The sequence below is a fragment of the Protopterus annectens genome, chromosome 8.part0 (assembly GCF_019279795.1).
Source record: "Protopterus annectens isolate FY-2018-M chromosome 8.part0, PAN1.0, whole genome shotgun sequence".
In the NCBI taxonomy this organism is placed as follows: Eukaryota; Metazoa; Chordata; order Ceratodontiformes; family Protopteridae; genus Protopterus; species Protopterus annectens.
The window spans coordinates 1,030,484,569-1,030,501,079 of NC_056741.1; positions in this window are offsets into that span (position 1 = coordinate 1,030,484,569).

Here is a 16,511-nt window from a genome sequence, read left to right on the forward strand (position 1 = left end):
AGTCAAGTTTTCTTTCAAAATAGTGTTTTTCCTTTTTTGTAATCCAAGACTAAACATTTTGCATACAGAAAAAAAACATAATTTAATTGTTTGCCTTTCTTTCCTGCATCTGTCTTATCTGTTACATCACAAGAGCTACTAAGAGTGGCACAGTAATTAAGTTAGGTCACTGATCCCAACAACAGAACCACTGAGAAAACGAGGACAGTGAAATGTGCCTTATCAGTTACAGATTGCCATCATGACACCTCAGAAAAATAGTGTAGCCTGGAGATTGAACAAAGGCAGGGCTTTCAAGCTTAGTTTTCAGATGCAAACGTCTTCCCCTATTAATAAAACTCAGCACCACAAAAAAGAAAGCAAATATGTTAATCTAACTACTCTTACTTTGTATATGATTTTGCATTTTGTCTACACTGTAATTTCTGCAAAAGTGTGCGTTTCTTCTGGAGTTGGGGAAAGGAGATAAACATCAAAGACTTCAATTTTAGCTACAGTATTTAAACTGTGAATGCAACACAAACCATCTCAGCTGAAGTAACACCTATTAATCACAGGGGTCAGATTTCTCACACTTGAACACTGAACTACAGTTGTTGCTTTGAAAAGAACCATCAACTCAACTGCATTTTCAAGCCCGTCATTCAAACATTCCTTGAAATGCTGCAACAGAGATGGCCACTAATGAAAATGAAAGGAAGCAAAGTAATTTAAAAATGTGGATTGATGCTGACAGTGAAAAGTAAGCAGTCACAGCAGTGTTGTCCACTGAGAGAGAAAACTACAGTAAATCATCCCCTCATCTGAAGGATTTCTTTCCGTCCCTCTAGCATGACATGAGGAAGACTAAGGAATGGACTGTAAAAGAAAATAATGCTAGTCATGGCAGCCTCCTTCAGATCATTTTGGGGTGTAACAAATTAGAAAATAACAGTAACCATTCACTTTGATACTGAGGCATTAGCAATGCAGAAAAGTTTGATTTGCTGAAAAACATTTTTTTTTGCAGTTTTTGGGTGCAGTTCTCCTTTAAATCTTGCCTTGTCACCTTCCACTTAAATTCTTTGAGCTCCTCATTAATTCTCAGCTTATCCTCTGAAACAATATACATGTGTGTGTGTGTGTACACAGACACACCATACTGAATTCCTCGGTATTTACCAGTTTTGAGGGCAAAATAATGGGGTGCCATGAATTCCCAAGTAGCCCCTAGAATGCCCAATAATTACCCATTTTTTTTTTTTCAAATCTGCCGCTTGAAGTTGTTGCTGACGTCATTGCGCAGGGGCATGCACAATGACGTCAGCTCATGTTTCCAATTGCCAGACAGAATTTGGCTGAGGACTTTCAGACTCTTTCTTTGTGTTTACCTCCTCTACATACATTTGTACGTTTATTTGGGGAACGACTGTTGGTAAGCAACTTTCTCTGCATATGTAATTGCACATGCTTAGTTTTTGTTAAGTTTATACTCATGGTCTAACTTTGAAAACATCTCAGGTTCTCCGTTCTACTAAAATAATTTAAGTATTGAGGCTATTGGGGAGGCTAGTACCTCTTGTTCACTTCCCATACTTACTGTTTTCCATTGTACACGTCCAGCTTCCATTTTTCTCAGCAAAGAATGCTCAGAACTCTCAATTGCTTGTATCTGCAGACAGCTCAGCTCAGTGTAACAGTAGTCAGCACTGGGGGGGCAGCTAACAACTTTGCTGCTCAACAAATGTACAAATCCCATCACTGTCCGTCTCTAAAACACCTAAAGTGGATTGAATTACCCCACCAGCTTCTCTCTTGGCTCCAGATCATTCACTCAAGCCTATACTAGCCTTCCTACTGTCCAGCACTATCTTCTCTCATCTCCCATTACTCTCCCACCAGACCTCTCTGGAGCTCCAACCAAGACCTGCTACAAATCTACAAACCCATGACTAAATTTGGATGCAACGTACAGCTATCATCCCACCACTGCTTGGAACAAGCTCCCACTAGAAATCAGGACCCTCACACATCCTCGACAATTAAGACCGCTACCAATGAGTACTTTAAAAGTCACTGATCCTGCCACTGTACTCACCCTCCCTAAACATCCCCTCCTATCCAAACTACAATCTACTTCCTGCCCTCTACTCATTCTTCTCCCAAACTCTTTCTAGCCTTCTCTGACTAGTCTTTCTACTATCTTCCAAAACCTATACAGCTAATGCCTCAGAGAAACATTCAATAGTAGTTGTCTTGCCTAGATGCAACTGACATTATTACTATACTGTATATTATAATCTCTTTTACCAACATCATATTTGTGCCTGTGACATATATTACTGTTTTTCTATTTAAATATCTTGTAAGAACTCTGGAATACTGCTGATTTATTGATACTGTTTAACATCGTTTTACTGTTTAATGTCTTGTAATTATTCTGTAATACTGCTGCCTAATGCTACTGTTTATAGTGATAATTGTATAATAGATGTAACTTTTTATCCCTGGGCCTCCGCTGAAAAAGGGCTCTTCCATGCAGTCGGCCAAACCCGGTCAACAAATGTGAACTAAAATAAATAAATAAGAGATCTTTTGTAAATTTACTGAGAACACAATGTACAAGACTCCCTTGGCCAACTGCTTTCAGCTGCATGTTTGTCTCCCACTGGGAGAATTTTCTAATGAGGAAAAAAGCTGATATCTTTGCAGATGCAAGAAACTTAGGCTTGAAAAAAATGAGACAAGATGATGAAAGATGCTGTGTGTTTACAAAAAAAATGTGTATAGCTTATGATAAGGACATCCATCTTGACAGTCATCTGGGAACATGTTTTTTGAGAGTGTAATGAGTTGGCAGATTTTAAAAATTCCCTACAAAATACTTGTCAGAAGTATTGGGGGAAAATGCCTGTAATTGATGAAGCAGTTCTTGTGAGCTGGGACATAGGATCTGAATTGCCTAGACATAGGCCTTGTTAAGTTTAATTCTGTTGTCTGAGAAAAAAACAATTACTAGGAAATGGAAATCAAAATCTAAACCAACTATATCTGAAAGAGAAAATTACATAGATGTAAATGGAAAGTATGTGAATAATACCTGCAGAATAATGTTGTTGAGGAGAAGTGAGGTTTTAAGAGAAGGTATGAAATAAGCAATTTATGTAATTGTAACAACTGTCATTCAGTCCACCAAGAAAGAAAAACACATTATGCATGTAAATGAAGGAATGTTAATATGGTGTTTTATTTTTTCTATCCATGTATGTGTGCCTATGCCTTAAGTGACAGTTTAAAGGTGTTTTAAACAAAAAAAAAATCTAGACGTGCACTATTGAAAAGTCAAGGTGAATTCTATTAATTCTACATATTGGTACACTTCTAATTCCTACCAGCCCAAGATCACAGCATTTTGTTAACATATACTTGCTATTTGTCCAGTCTTTCCTGTCCTGTTATAATGTAAAGCCTACATTTCTTATAAGCAGTACTTGTTTACTTTAATCTATCTTTTAAATATCTTTATTGAATTGGGAATTGTGACTTTGACAAACTTGCATTTATATAAAAATAATCCCATATTAAGTTCGCATTTACTAATCTTATAAGTCACATATAATATGCAATGCCGCCTAGATTGTAGGATATATAAATTATTCAAATCCTGCCTTCTCTTAAACCTCATTTCTCAACCCTAAACATTTTTCTACACATATTGTGTGTACAATTTCCATTTCCTGTTTAATTTACTCCTGCCTTTTTCTTTTATCTCTCTTACAATATTGATTACTTCAAGCATACTTCGTTTAGATTTTGGTTTCCATTTTCTAGTAACTAGTTTTGGCAGCCACCAGAATTAAAATTAACAAGGCCTTACTTATATTTAGGCAATTCAGATCCTGTATGCCAGCTCAAAAAATAATTTCCTTAGTTACCCTCATTTGCTCACCCAGTATTCCTGACGAGTACTCTGTAGGGAATTTCTGAAGTCTGCCAACTCATTACACTTCCAAAATGTATGTTTCCAGTTACCCGATTCTTCCCCATCACACCTCTAACATTTGCCATCTACTAGAGAAAAAAATAATTTGGCGTCTGCTTGGGATATAAAAGTATCTATGCATACAGTTCCAGGCAAAAATCCTAAATCTTCTAGACTTTGAATATTTGTGAGCTATACGTATGTCATGTCATTGTTTATTTGTGAACTGCATATATTATCTTTTCTGACCTCCTCCTGATTCCTATAGTTATCGTTCAGTATTTTATATGCCCTACTAATTATCCCTTCTTAACAGCAGCTTCTTTCCTAGATTCAGTTAAAAATTCAACCAGTGCAGGTCTTTCATTTAAGATTCCCATGTCTGTCTCGTTGTCTATACTCTGCTTTCCCTATTAGAGATCGATATCAATCACTAGTTTGCAATCCAAATGTATTCTTGGCCTCTTTCCATTACCTTTCTTTTTCTAATTATTTGTTCCCAATACATTTGTTCCTTTGCCAACTTCCTCCAGTAAATTCCAGCCTCTTCTTATCTATTCTTTGTACCCCTATTTTAAGTCATCTCTATCTGCAGAATCTTTCTCCATTTCCTTGTTGGCTTAATTTTCATTATATTCATAAAATATATTGTTTTGTATGACTTATTCTCCTTAAGGATCTGCATCCAAAATACCATTCTTTCCTTATTTCTTGAATTAGCCCCTTTCCACTTCATCATCACCCCTTTCCACTTTGTATTGTAGCCTTCTGTTTGTGTTGTGTAAGAGCCTTTACCATATACAACAGTCACCAAAGACCCCCCCACACATTTAAAATGACTGCATGCTATTTAAAACTGCTTTACAATATAACATGCAGTTTAAATCGTATTATGTTTTATACAAGAATTAATAAAAACAGAAACTGTTTTATTTCAGTTACATTTTTCCCCTTTATTGTCCCGCAAAATATTAATGATATAAAGCGAGGTACAAGTCTTGTTAAACTTGTGGGTAGACTATATAGTCTTCAAAACTCGAATCTTCCTCTGCCACTTTTTCTTGCAAAGCCATATTTCCCAAATGTGATTGATGCTTTATAATCTCCCATTTATTCACTAATTTCAGTGCTGCTGGCATTTTTCCTGATTATTTCCATCTCTTAACATGAGACTCCGGTTTATGTCCAAGGTACCCCTGATTCTTCTAGTAAACACCTGTGCATTTTTTTCTTTCTTTTTAAACTCCTTTCTTGAATTATCACCTGTAACATAGGCAAATTTACATTCACATAAAAGTAATCCAACTGCATTAAAATAAACATTATACTTCACAAATATTGCTATATATCATAACAAGCAGTATTACATAAAATTATTCAATCCCTACCTTTTTTTAAATGAGAAATATCTTTATTAAACCATCACTACTACATAGGCAAGCATACATTTATATAAACCATGCCAACACAATCCTAGTTGCAAGTATTTTAGATCACAAACCATACTGGCACACTCCAGTTGCAAACATTATACATCACTTATCTATCCAATATTTCTCACTCAAACATTACGTAGCTCATTTAAGTCCTGCCGCCTTTTAGACCTCATTCCTCCCTTGTATGTATTGTTTCCACAATTCCCATTTTTTCCTATGTAGTTTGTGCCCACCCTTTTCTAAAGATCTCATTTCTAGTTTTATCTGTGTTACTATATTCATTATTTCAGTATAGTTGGTTTAGATTTTGATTTCCATTTTGTAGTAGTTGCTTTTCTGGCAGCCACCATTTTTAGACACAGCAAGGCCTTACCATGTCTAGGCAATTCTGATTCTATATCATAGCACAGAAAAATCATGTCCCTCATCAGACCAATCTGCCCACCCAGCATCTCCAACAGTGCATCCTGCAGGGAATCTTTAAAGTTCGCCAACTCCCTGCACTCCCAGAAAATATGTTCCAAGTTACCTCTTTCTTCCCCTAAACACCTCCAACATTTACTGTGTGCCCGAGGAAAAATTATCTTGAGTCTACTTTGGGTATAAAAATCTTTGTAAACATTTCCAGGCAGAAATCCCAAATCTTCTAGATTTTGTTGCATATTTGGGAGACATACATATATCCTCCCATTGTTTCTTTGTGAATTGCTTATCCAGTCTCTCTTCCCAGTCCTTTCTAACTTCCTCTGATTCTTATAGTTACTGTGCAATATTATATATGCTGTACTAATTCCTTTTTAATGGCAGCTTCCATTCTAGATTGTATTAAAAAGTCTTACCAGTGCTGCTGTTTTGTTTAGGACCCCCCTATTTCTTTCTCTTTGCCTATACTCTATCGGTCTCTGATAGGAAAGGTGATCTCTAACCTGCAGTCCAAGTAAATTTTTTGGCGTCTTGCAGTTCTATCATCTTTCCCTCTCCAGTTATTTGCTCCCAATACTGTGGTTACTTTGCCAGTTTTCTCCAATAAATTCTGGCCCCCTCTAGCCTATTGTCTGAATCTCTAATTGCAGTCACCCCATCGGCAGAATCTCCTTTCCCGTGTTGGTTTAGTTCTTAGAATACCTTCTGCAACTTTATGGATATAATAATCTGCATGATTACTGTTACTCTCCTTAAAGGTCTGCATCCAAAAATCCCAGTCTCTCCTAGTTTCTTGAGCTCCTCTCATGTTTCATCATCATCCGTTTCCAAACTTTGAAATAGAAGTTATGTACTCACCATAACATTCACCTGTATTGGTGATTTTTCATCTCCTCACATGTGGGTTCAGATCCAAACCCTCAGATCTGACTCTGCCATTAGCAAGTTTGTGGCAACCAAAAAGCTCTCGGGTACCTCTCCTTTACCCACAGTGCATCTGTCCCTATTACCTCAGATCTTGTTTGCTATAATTATATTAGTAAGAAGAGACGAATTAGTGTTTAACACACACGATGCCTTAAGTGAAGCAATTTCTGAAGTCTAATGAAATTTAATCTTGCCTTAGGAATCATCCTCCCATTCAAGTAGGCATCTAAAGATGGGGGCTGGAGAGTGGGTTTGTGAGGATAGATGAAAAATCAACAATACATATGGAACGTTATGGTGAGTACATAACTTCTTTATCTGATGTCAATTTTTCATCTTCTCACATGTGGGACAGTCCCCAGCTACCTTTATCCAGGGTGAACTCATGGTAGAATATTCCTCAGAACCATCACGCCAAAGGAAGCCCTTCCCCTGGAGACCAAATCTAATTTGTAATGAGTAATTAAGGTATGGTTTGCCCAAGTGCCTGCTGCAGAAATATCATCCAAAGAAGAATAAATAAAGGAGATACAACTAGAAAGCCACTTGGATAAGGTAATTTTGGTAACTGGTAGGCCATTCCTAGGTCCTGCGAATGCAACAACTGTTTTGTCTTCCAAAACTCTTTGTAAATAGAAACGTAACAGTCTATGAACATCCAACAGATGTAGTACATATTCCCCTTTGTTACTAAAATTAGGAAAGAAAACAGGCACATGTATACTCTGATTAAGATTTGTTTGAGAAACTACTTTGGGCAAAAAGGAGAGGTTGGTACGCAATGAGAGACTGCCCTTATGGAAAATTATATACAGAGGTGCAGAAGACAGAGCTTAAAAGCTCTGAAATCTGTCTCGCTGATGTGATGGCCACCAAAGAGAGAATCTTCCAGGAAAGATGCTTAGCATCACGAGTTGCTGCAGGTTCAAAGGAGGGCTGAGTAATGAAATGCAGAACCAGATTTAAATCCCAAGGGGAGAAGAGTCCTTGTAAGGAGGTTTTAACAACAACAATGTCCCTTTTAAGAAGGCTTTGCAAAGTTTGTGGGAGTTCAAGGACAAATTGTCAAACCCAATATGGAAATTTGAAATGGCTGCTAACTGCACTTTAATGGTAGATACCGTTGCCCCATTATTGAAAAGGTAGGTTAGGAATTCCACAATGAAATTAATAGGGGCTGTGATAAAATCCATGTTGTGTTGCTGTGCCCAAAAAAACAAATCTCTTCCATTTACTCCTATATAGTTTGAGATGACTGCTTATGGGAGGACATAAAGATATGATGGACCAAGGAGGTTGTCTGGCCATCAATGGAACTGGAAGAACCAAGCTGTCCGCTTGATACTGAAAAGGTTAAGATGAGTCAATTCTATCAGATGTGACAACAGGTCTGGAGAGAGGTCCAGAATCCAGGGCTCCTTCTGTAGGTGAGCCCACAGGAAGAGAAACCAGATTTGTCATAGCCAATATGGGGCAATGAGGAATACTGTCCTCTTCAACCTTTTGGTCTTTTGAAGAAACTTTGGGATCAGTAGAATGGAAGAGAAGGCGTACAGGAGTCCAGGGGGCCAATCTTGTATCAGAGCATCCCTTGGGGTTTGCCACAGTGGGGGAATCGAGGCAAAGTAGTTGCTGCACTTGTTTAGGGGAGAGGTGAAAAAATCACAGCAAGGCTGGCTCCATGTGCGGAAAATATGGTCCACTACATTTTGGTTGAGAGATCACTCGTAGCATGAGAGTGGCTCTGCTCAGCTTGTCTGCTCCAGTGTTGGATATCCCCAGAATATGTGTTGCTATTAGAAAGTGGTTGGATGAGATCACCCGTTGCCACACTGAGCGCTTCCCAACAGAGATGGTATGATTTGGTTCCTCCTTGCTTATGTACCATACCACCGACATTATCTGAATTGATACCATCCCCAGAGAAAATGCAGACTGGAATGCCTGCAATGGTAAGAGGACCTCCCTCATCTGTAAGACCTTTGTGTAGCTTGGCCTCATCTGCAGACCAGGTACCTTGAACAGTCTCCCCAGATAATGCCCCCCACCCTATCTGAGAACGATCCTTGGTCACCATAACCTGGGGGTGAGGAGGAGTAAAGGGTCGGCCCTGTGTCACCTGTTGAGAATAAATCCACCTTGAAAGATTGTTTTTGCATATGTCCATTATGAGGATCTGATTGGACATCGGTTGATGCATTATTGACCACTGAGAGGCTAGAAGCCATTGCAAATTCCGCATGTGAAACTTAGCCAGTGGGACTAATACAGCTGCAGTAGCCATAGAACCAAAGGCCTGAAGAACATGATGGGCAGGTACTTTTTCACCTGGAATCTGTCATCTCAGGTGAGCCACAACCACTGCCATACATTTGGTGAACACTCTGGGGGTGGTAGTGAGACCAAATGGCAGCGCTGTGAACTGGTAATGATTGGCTCCCAGCCAGAAGCATAGGTATCTTATGGAGCATCTGTCCATTTTTATATGGTAGTATGCGTCCTGAAGATTTATAGAGCACATCCAATCATCCTTTTCCAGGCAAGGAAGTATGAACCCATGAGCATTCAGAACTTGCTGCGACAGACTGATTTATTCATTTTGCTGAGATCCAGACTCTATCTCCAGTCCTCTGTTTTCTTTGGAACTAAAAAGAACCTTGAGTAAGTTCCAAAGCCTCTCTGGTCTGGGGGGGGGGGGATCGTTTGGATGACTTTTTTTTTCTAGCAGATTCAGAATTTGTGAAACTGCTTGATCCCTTTGACTGGCTGGAATGTCTGGGATTTTCTTGTTTGGGAAAAAATAATTTAATTTTGTAACCCCTGGATATTATCCTCTGCACCAATTCATTGGAAGTTGGGTTTGGCCAGGCTCTCCAGTGCAAGGCTAGATAACCCCCAAATGCCTCCAGAGGTGGACAATTGGGCCTTCTTTCAGGAGCACTGAAAAGGTTTCCCAAAGAATAGTTCCCAGGAACCTTGGTTCTGTGGACCTCCTTTGCCACAATGGCAAAGTCTTCCATTGTTTTCCCCTCTACCTCTGGGGGAAAACCTCCAAGTGTGTTCTGGTAACAGCCTTGAGATTTTTTGAACCACATTTTCCCACTACCTCTGACCTTTGGAATAAGGTCTCTGAGGAGCTGAAAAACATATGTCCATGGTAGAAAGGGTTTTACCATCCTTCTCACACCTGGACAGCATATCCTTGACTTTGGGCCCAAAAAGAGATGTGCCATCAAATGTGGAGCATTGATGAACAAAGATTTAAAAGCTCCACAAAAGTGCAAAGCCACATCCAGGCATGCCTCCTCATTGGAAATGCTGGAACCTACTGCTCTGCTTGTTCCATCGGCAGCATGGGCTATGAGACTCATGGAAGAGTTGGCAATTGAATGCAGGGTGGCTAACTGGAAAGCTACATTTTCTTTAGCTCCCTAAGTTACTACTCCTTGAAGGTTATCTGAGAGCCCCTTGATCAGATCCCTTTGTAACCTGGTAAAAGTAGATAATTCAGTGACTGCAGGTGAAAAGTTGCTGAGGAGAAGACATGCTTCCCACATCTATCCATCGTTCTAGAATCTTTATTTGGAGGATAAATAGTTGAACTCTCCTCAAAGTTCTTTCTTGGCTGCTGCCACCATGACCATAGCATCTACTTCAACCCCCTTAGTCCAGAAAGCCATATCAGAAAGAGTGGTTATGATCTTATTCTGTCTCCGGGGCAACAGCTCTATGGAATCTGGGGTCTCCCACACCCACCATGAGATTAGTTCTATAAGCTCATCGGTGCCAAAGTCACCCAGGAGGTAGATGGGCAGGAACTGAAGGTGGCCAGTTGCACCTAAGCCTCTGGTGAGGGATTACTGGAATTTGTCACCCCTTTGCTTGAGAATTTCTAGAATCTCCCCAAAGGAAACTGGTGACCATAGGGAACCCTCACTGACATCTGTGTCATCAGTGGCTGACTTCTCTTTGGAATCTATGTTTTCTCTTGCATAGTTTCTTCTGAGGAACCTCCTTAGTGGGATAGCCTGGGGAGGTATCGGACGAGTCGGGGGTACCTTGCTGGGTATCCTGGAGCCTAGATTCACACTGTCCGTGTGGAACAAGATGGGATGAAGAAGAACACTGGATATCTATCTGGGATAATGGATCCGAAGGGGTGTGTGACTTTGGTGCAGTGGCAGCCATAGCCCTCTCCAAAGCTCCAAAGGCTGACGTCTCTTGGAAAGACGAGGACACCAGACCCAAGAAGCCATGCTTTTAGGACAGAGCCCCCCAGTCCAAAAGACAGCTCATCCAGGGTCGAAGCTGGGGCTGATCTCACTTTTGCTGAATTCCCAAGGGCCCACTGACCACTCTGATGATCTGCTAGTCAGTGCACCCAAGACTCATGAAGCTCACTTCTGCTCTGGGAGCTCTCCAGCTCCAAAAAGGCCAATAAGCTCTGAACTAAAGTCTGATCCAAGGAAGATTAACATCCTAGAATCCGAACTCAAAAAGTCACTGGGCATATCAGGTCAGTGGGCTCCGAAATTTGCCCTGAAGTTGGAGGAGGAAGTAGGGGAGTGGACAGTTTAGGCAGATCTGGAGCCAAAAGGGCTGAGATCGAAGGGGACCTAGTGATACCCTGTGCCCATAAGATCTTCTGCACCATGCATTCCACTTCTGTAATACTCCACCTGGTTGAACAAGAGGACATAGCAGCAGGAGATCTCTGCCTCTATAGGGAACGGTACCCTTTAAGGTACTGGGTCATATTATGAAGGGTACTGAGTCTTTGACTAGATCAATATAGGCTTGAAAGGGCTAAATATAGGATCCAACCCATCCTTGCCAGATGAGGTCGGAGCCAATGAAGCTGGATCCAATGAAATGGCAGTCAGATCAGATGGCTCCAGTTGGTTTCGAGAAACCCCAAATGAGGGAGATTTTGTTTTCTTAGATTTTGGCTCCAAAAAAATTATTCTGCGCCAATGAAGGCCGTTTCTTGGCCTTGTCCAAAGATTTGGAGGACAAGGATGAAGCACGGCTGGAAAGACTAGTTTTAGAAGTAGAAGTTCTCCAGAAATGGCTTCATCAAAGGCTGAAGGCAACATCCCTCTTAAAATGAGTTTGTTCCTTCGATTTATTAAGGCACTATTATTGAAGGAGTGACTTGTGGCACAGTCCTCCTGTAAATGCAAAGGCCCAAGACGGTATACGCACAAAGATTGCAAGCCACTAAATGGGATCTTATGCCCGCACTTGGTGCACTTTTTGAACCCCACTGTTGTTTCTTGTTTCTCCACCATAACAGAGGAGAAGAAGCACAACACACAAGAAAAAAAAAGGATTTTTTTTTCTTTTTTGAAATGGAGGGAAAAGAAAACCATATTAACAGTAGTAGGCAAGAAATACCTCAAGGGTAAAAGGGGAGGAAGTAACCTATGAAAAAAATGTTAAATTTACTTCTTCCCTTTCTTTCCTGCCAGTAAAAGTATAGTAGTGATCAACAGTGGAACAGAACAACAGTTAGGAAAGGGACAGAAAGGGCTTATATTATCTAAGTCTACAAAAGTATGAGAGCGTTTTAAAGAAATTTGAGAATTTACAACCTGACACCAAGAGCTATCTGGAATGACCACATCTTCGCAAAGCAGCAAATGAGATCTGAGGTAATGTGGACACAGATGCATTGTGGGTAAGGAGGAAGTACTCAAGAGCTTTTTGGTTGACACAAGCTTGCTAATACTGGATCCAAACCCACATGTGAGGAGAAGATTTATAGTTTTCTGCTTGTGCTATGTGTAGGAGTCTTAACTGTGTAGCTCTGAAACACTCCTTCAAATTGAGTAATCCCAATCCACTCTGTTCTACTGGAAGAATCAGCTTGTCCCACTTGATTCTTGCAGTCTTCCCCTCTCAAAGTTCTTCGGCTCTTTATTACTTGCTACTCACAACTTTTCCTCTAGTTGATAAAAAAATATTTTTAGTCAAGAATGTGACCTGCTTAAACAAATGTTCTTGAATAGGGGTTACCCAAGTAAACTAATTAATGATTTGACGAAGGAAATTAAATTAAAACGTCATAATGGTTCACTATTACCTCTTTCAATTAATCAGAACATTGTTACATCAGTTTCTGATACAGAGAACCACTCTATCTTTGAGCAACACATAACTGGGGTAAATAACCAGGAGGTGAATAATTACAACACATGTATGGTTACCCAGTTTAACCAACACATTTTTGAATTTAGAAATGTTTTAAACATAAACTGGGAACTAATTGCACAGGACACATTATGTAGCGAAAGTTGTGGTCTTAAGCCTAGAATGGTGTTTAAAAGAACACCGTGTCTCAAAACGTTGTTAGAGAGACCGTTACAACAGTATTTGAATGTAAAAGGGATGTTTAAGTGTGGGTTTTGTCACTATTGTAGACACATTAAAACTGGGCATACCTTTAACATTAAAGGAACTAAATATTACATCAATGGCAAATACAACTGCCAAACTGAAGGTGTTGTCTATGTGGCATTATGTCAATCTTGCAATGCGTTTTATTTTGGAAAGACGGAGCGCCCTTTGCGCCAACGCATTTACGAACATTTATATGCAATTTCAAAAAATAATACTTTAAACGCTTTGACAAGACATACTTTAACGTACACAGAACACAAATTTTCATTCATGGTAGTCCAGCAGATTAAAAAAGACAAGAGAGAGGGCCCTTGGAACTTGCTATTAGAAGAACAAGAGCTTTTGTGGCAATTAAAAACTAATGCCCAAGTTTACCCAGGTCTTAATGAGTTTTGTTCAATCAAATGTTTGTTAAAACTCAAGGCTATCCTTAGATAGTAATTTGGATAGAGTTAACATTAATAGAAGGAAAACTGTACCTGTTCTTTATTTTAAGTATGTCAGGAAAATTTAAGTTAGAGTAATCTATTGGAAGATATAGTATTAACAATATGAACAAGTATTTGTATGTATTTTTATATATTATTCGTTTTAGTATGGTGTTGGTTTTGTATACATTCTTACTGTATATTAGATAAGATTGTTTTATACCACATTGAATGACTTGAGTCTATAGTAGTATGCAATTGCTTTAAATGCAACAAGTCAATTTAACTTAATTAATTGTAATTGATTGTTAAATTGCTTGATTATGTATGTAATTATTTAAGCTGTAATCATTGTGTTTCTCTTTGTCTGAAGAAGTGCGGATAATATCTGCATGAAAGCCACTAGTAAAGCAGTTTTTAACGTTCTACTTGGCTGCAGTTGGTCCGTTATTTTTTTGAGTTTCTTAGTTTTTGTTTTTACGTTTTTGGTTTATGATAAAAAAATATGCCTGACCTGTGTATAAGACTAAAGGGACTAAAACAATTTTAACTGTTTGTGTCTTACTATCCACATCCATATAACGAAGCTTCCATTTCCTTAGTTTTTGTATTATCTTTTGTTTAGTCTCTTCCCACATACCTTAGCTGCCACACTAGAATAATTTTTAATCCAAACTCCTAAATATTTGATTTAATCATGTCCCCATAAATATGGGTATTCCTGAAACAGTTCATGTGGGTGCATAATTTACTGCGATTGCCTTTGTTTTAGCCTTATTAATTTTGTATCCTGAAAAGATCTAAAACTATCTCAAAATGTTCCACAACACTGTAATGTCATCTTCTGGTATTGTCAGGTAGAAAATAATATAATCTGCAAATAATAAAAGACAGCTTTTCTTGACTACCATACTAATTATATCCTTGAATTTCTGAGTCCTTTTATTTTCTTTGCCAACGCTTCTAAATATAATACAAATAATAAAGGAAAAGAGGACACCCCTGCCTGGTTCCTCTGCTCGAGCATAAATTATCAGAGGAGACCCCACTCACTTTAATTTTTACTTCTGATCATTCCTATATTCTCGTAACCAACCAAGTTTTTTTTTTTTTTCAGGAAATGCAAATGCTTCCATTGTCCTGCTCATAAAGTCCCAGCTTATTCTGTCAAATGCTTTCTCTGCATCAAGACCCACCAACAACCGTGGAATTTTCTTACATTCTGCTTCCGTCTGGATCATCATTGTTTTGTTAATGTTGCAAATGTTTGCCTCCACTCCACAAAACCACATTGATCCATATCTATCAGTTTTGGCATTACTTTTGCCATTCTTTTAGCCATTCTAGACATGAACACTTTATAATCATGGTTTAGTATTGAAATGGTCCTGTATGAAGCTGGATCTGATTGATCTTTACCCTCTTTAGTTGTAGCTACCACTGCTTTCTTCCAGGATGATGGTACTCATCTGCTTAAGATGGTGTTAAACAAAATCTTCCAGATCTTTATCAGTTTTTTTCCTCCTAGCTTCCAAACTTCCACAGGAATACCATCTATTCCTGGGAACTTTCCTGTAGATTGGTTATACATTACAATTTTTATCTCATCTCTTCCTATCCTGTTAATAATTGAGCCTCATCTACTTCTAATCTTGGCATATTTAATTCTTCCATAAACATTTCTATTTGTATCTTTTCTTAATTTTCATATTTGTCTGCTTTATCGGGACTCTCATAGAATTTCCAAAATATTTCTAATACCTTTACAGGATCTACCTTCTTTGTTATAGGATGCCTAAGTTTGGTGACAGCCATTTCAACTTTCGGTTGCCTGAGTCATTGTGCTAAAAATTTTTGTGGTCTAGTGTTAATCAAAAAAACAGTTGCTTAACAACAGCCTTTTTAAGCTCATGCATATTATCAAGGTAATCCCTTATTTTTCTGCCTTGCATTCTGCAATTGAGCATCCTCTTTTCCGTGAGATTCCCCTTATTCTGCAATAATTGTTTGACAGTCCCTCTAAATAATTTTTACTTCTTAATCATAGTTCCCTTTCTTTTATTTCCACCCTATTTTTAAACTCGGCCTTAATTTTATCCCACACTCTAGCTACATTTTCAGAAGAAATGTATATCCTCTCTACAGCTCCTGAATAATCTCCACTACACATTCTTTAAATTCCTCTCTTATCAACAGTTGGGAAAGCACCAATGTCTCATTTTTATTTCAGCTATTATTGACACATGATCTGAAATAGTTATTGGGTGGGTATCAAGACCGTCAAATACACGTTCCTGTGAAATGTAACTTCTGTCTAGCCTAGCCTAGTTTTTATTCTCCTATGCTTTTTACTGTCTTTCAAGTATTGTCCTGTGGAACAGTGGAAAAGGTTTCACTGGCAACGTATCTCTATGAACTTTTTTTGCAAGAATGATATGCAGATTCTTTCTGCTTGCTAGTTTAATTTTTTTGGATAAATTTATTTCCTCCTTAGCGTGTTCCACATAAAAATATTTTTTCCTGGAGGATGAAAGACATTTTTGGAAGACTGGTTGACAAATACACAGCTTGAATTTCACACTTGCCTCTTGACATTCCGATTGTTGGGATAAATATGCTTTTCTCCTGCCTGGTATACAGTGAATAATTATTTTCCAGAAACATTCTGCTGTTTCCAGTTTTTAATGCTTTTCCTTTCTGCCACAGTTTTGTCAGGATTCATTCTTTCAACTGGCATGTCTGCATCAATAGTATTATAGACATTGGCTCTTTTCTCATGGCCAGGTTTGGACCATACAGTCAATGTGCCCTTTTAATTAAATTCTGCTTTGAAATACCAGTCCAAAAAAAAAAAAGTTATTGCGATGTCAAACTTAATGCAGTCTGTCCTTCCAGTTTCTTTGGTACAGTAAAAAACTTCAGGTTTTCTATGTG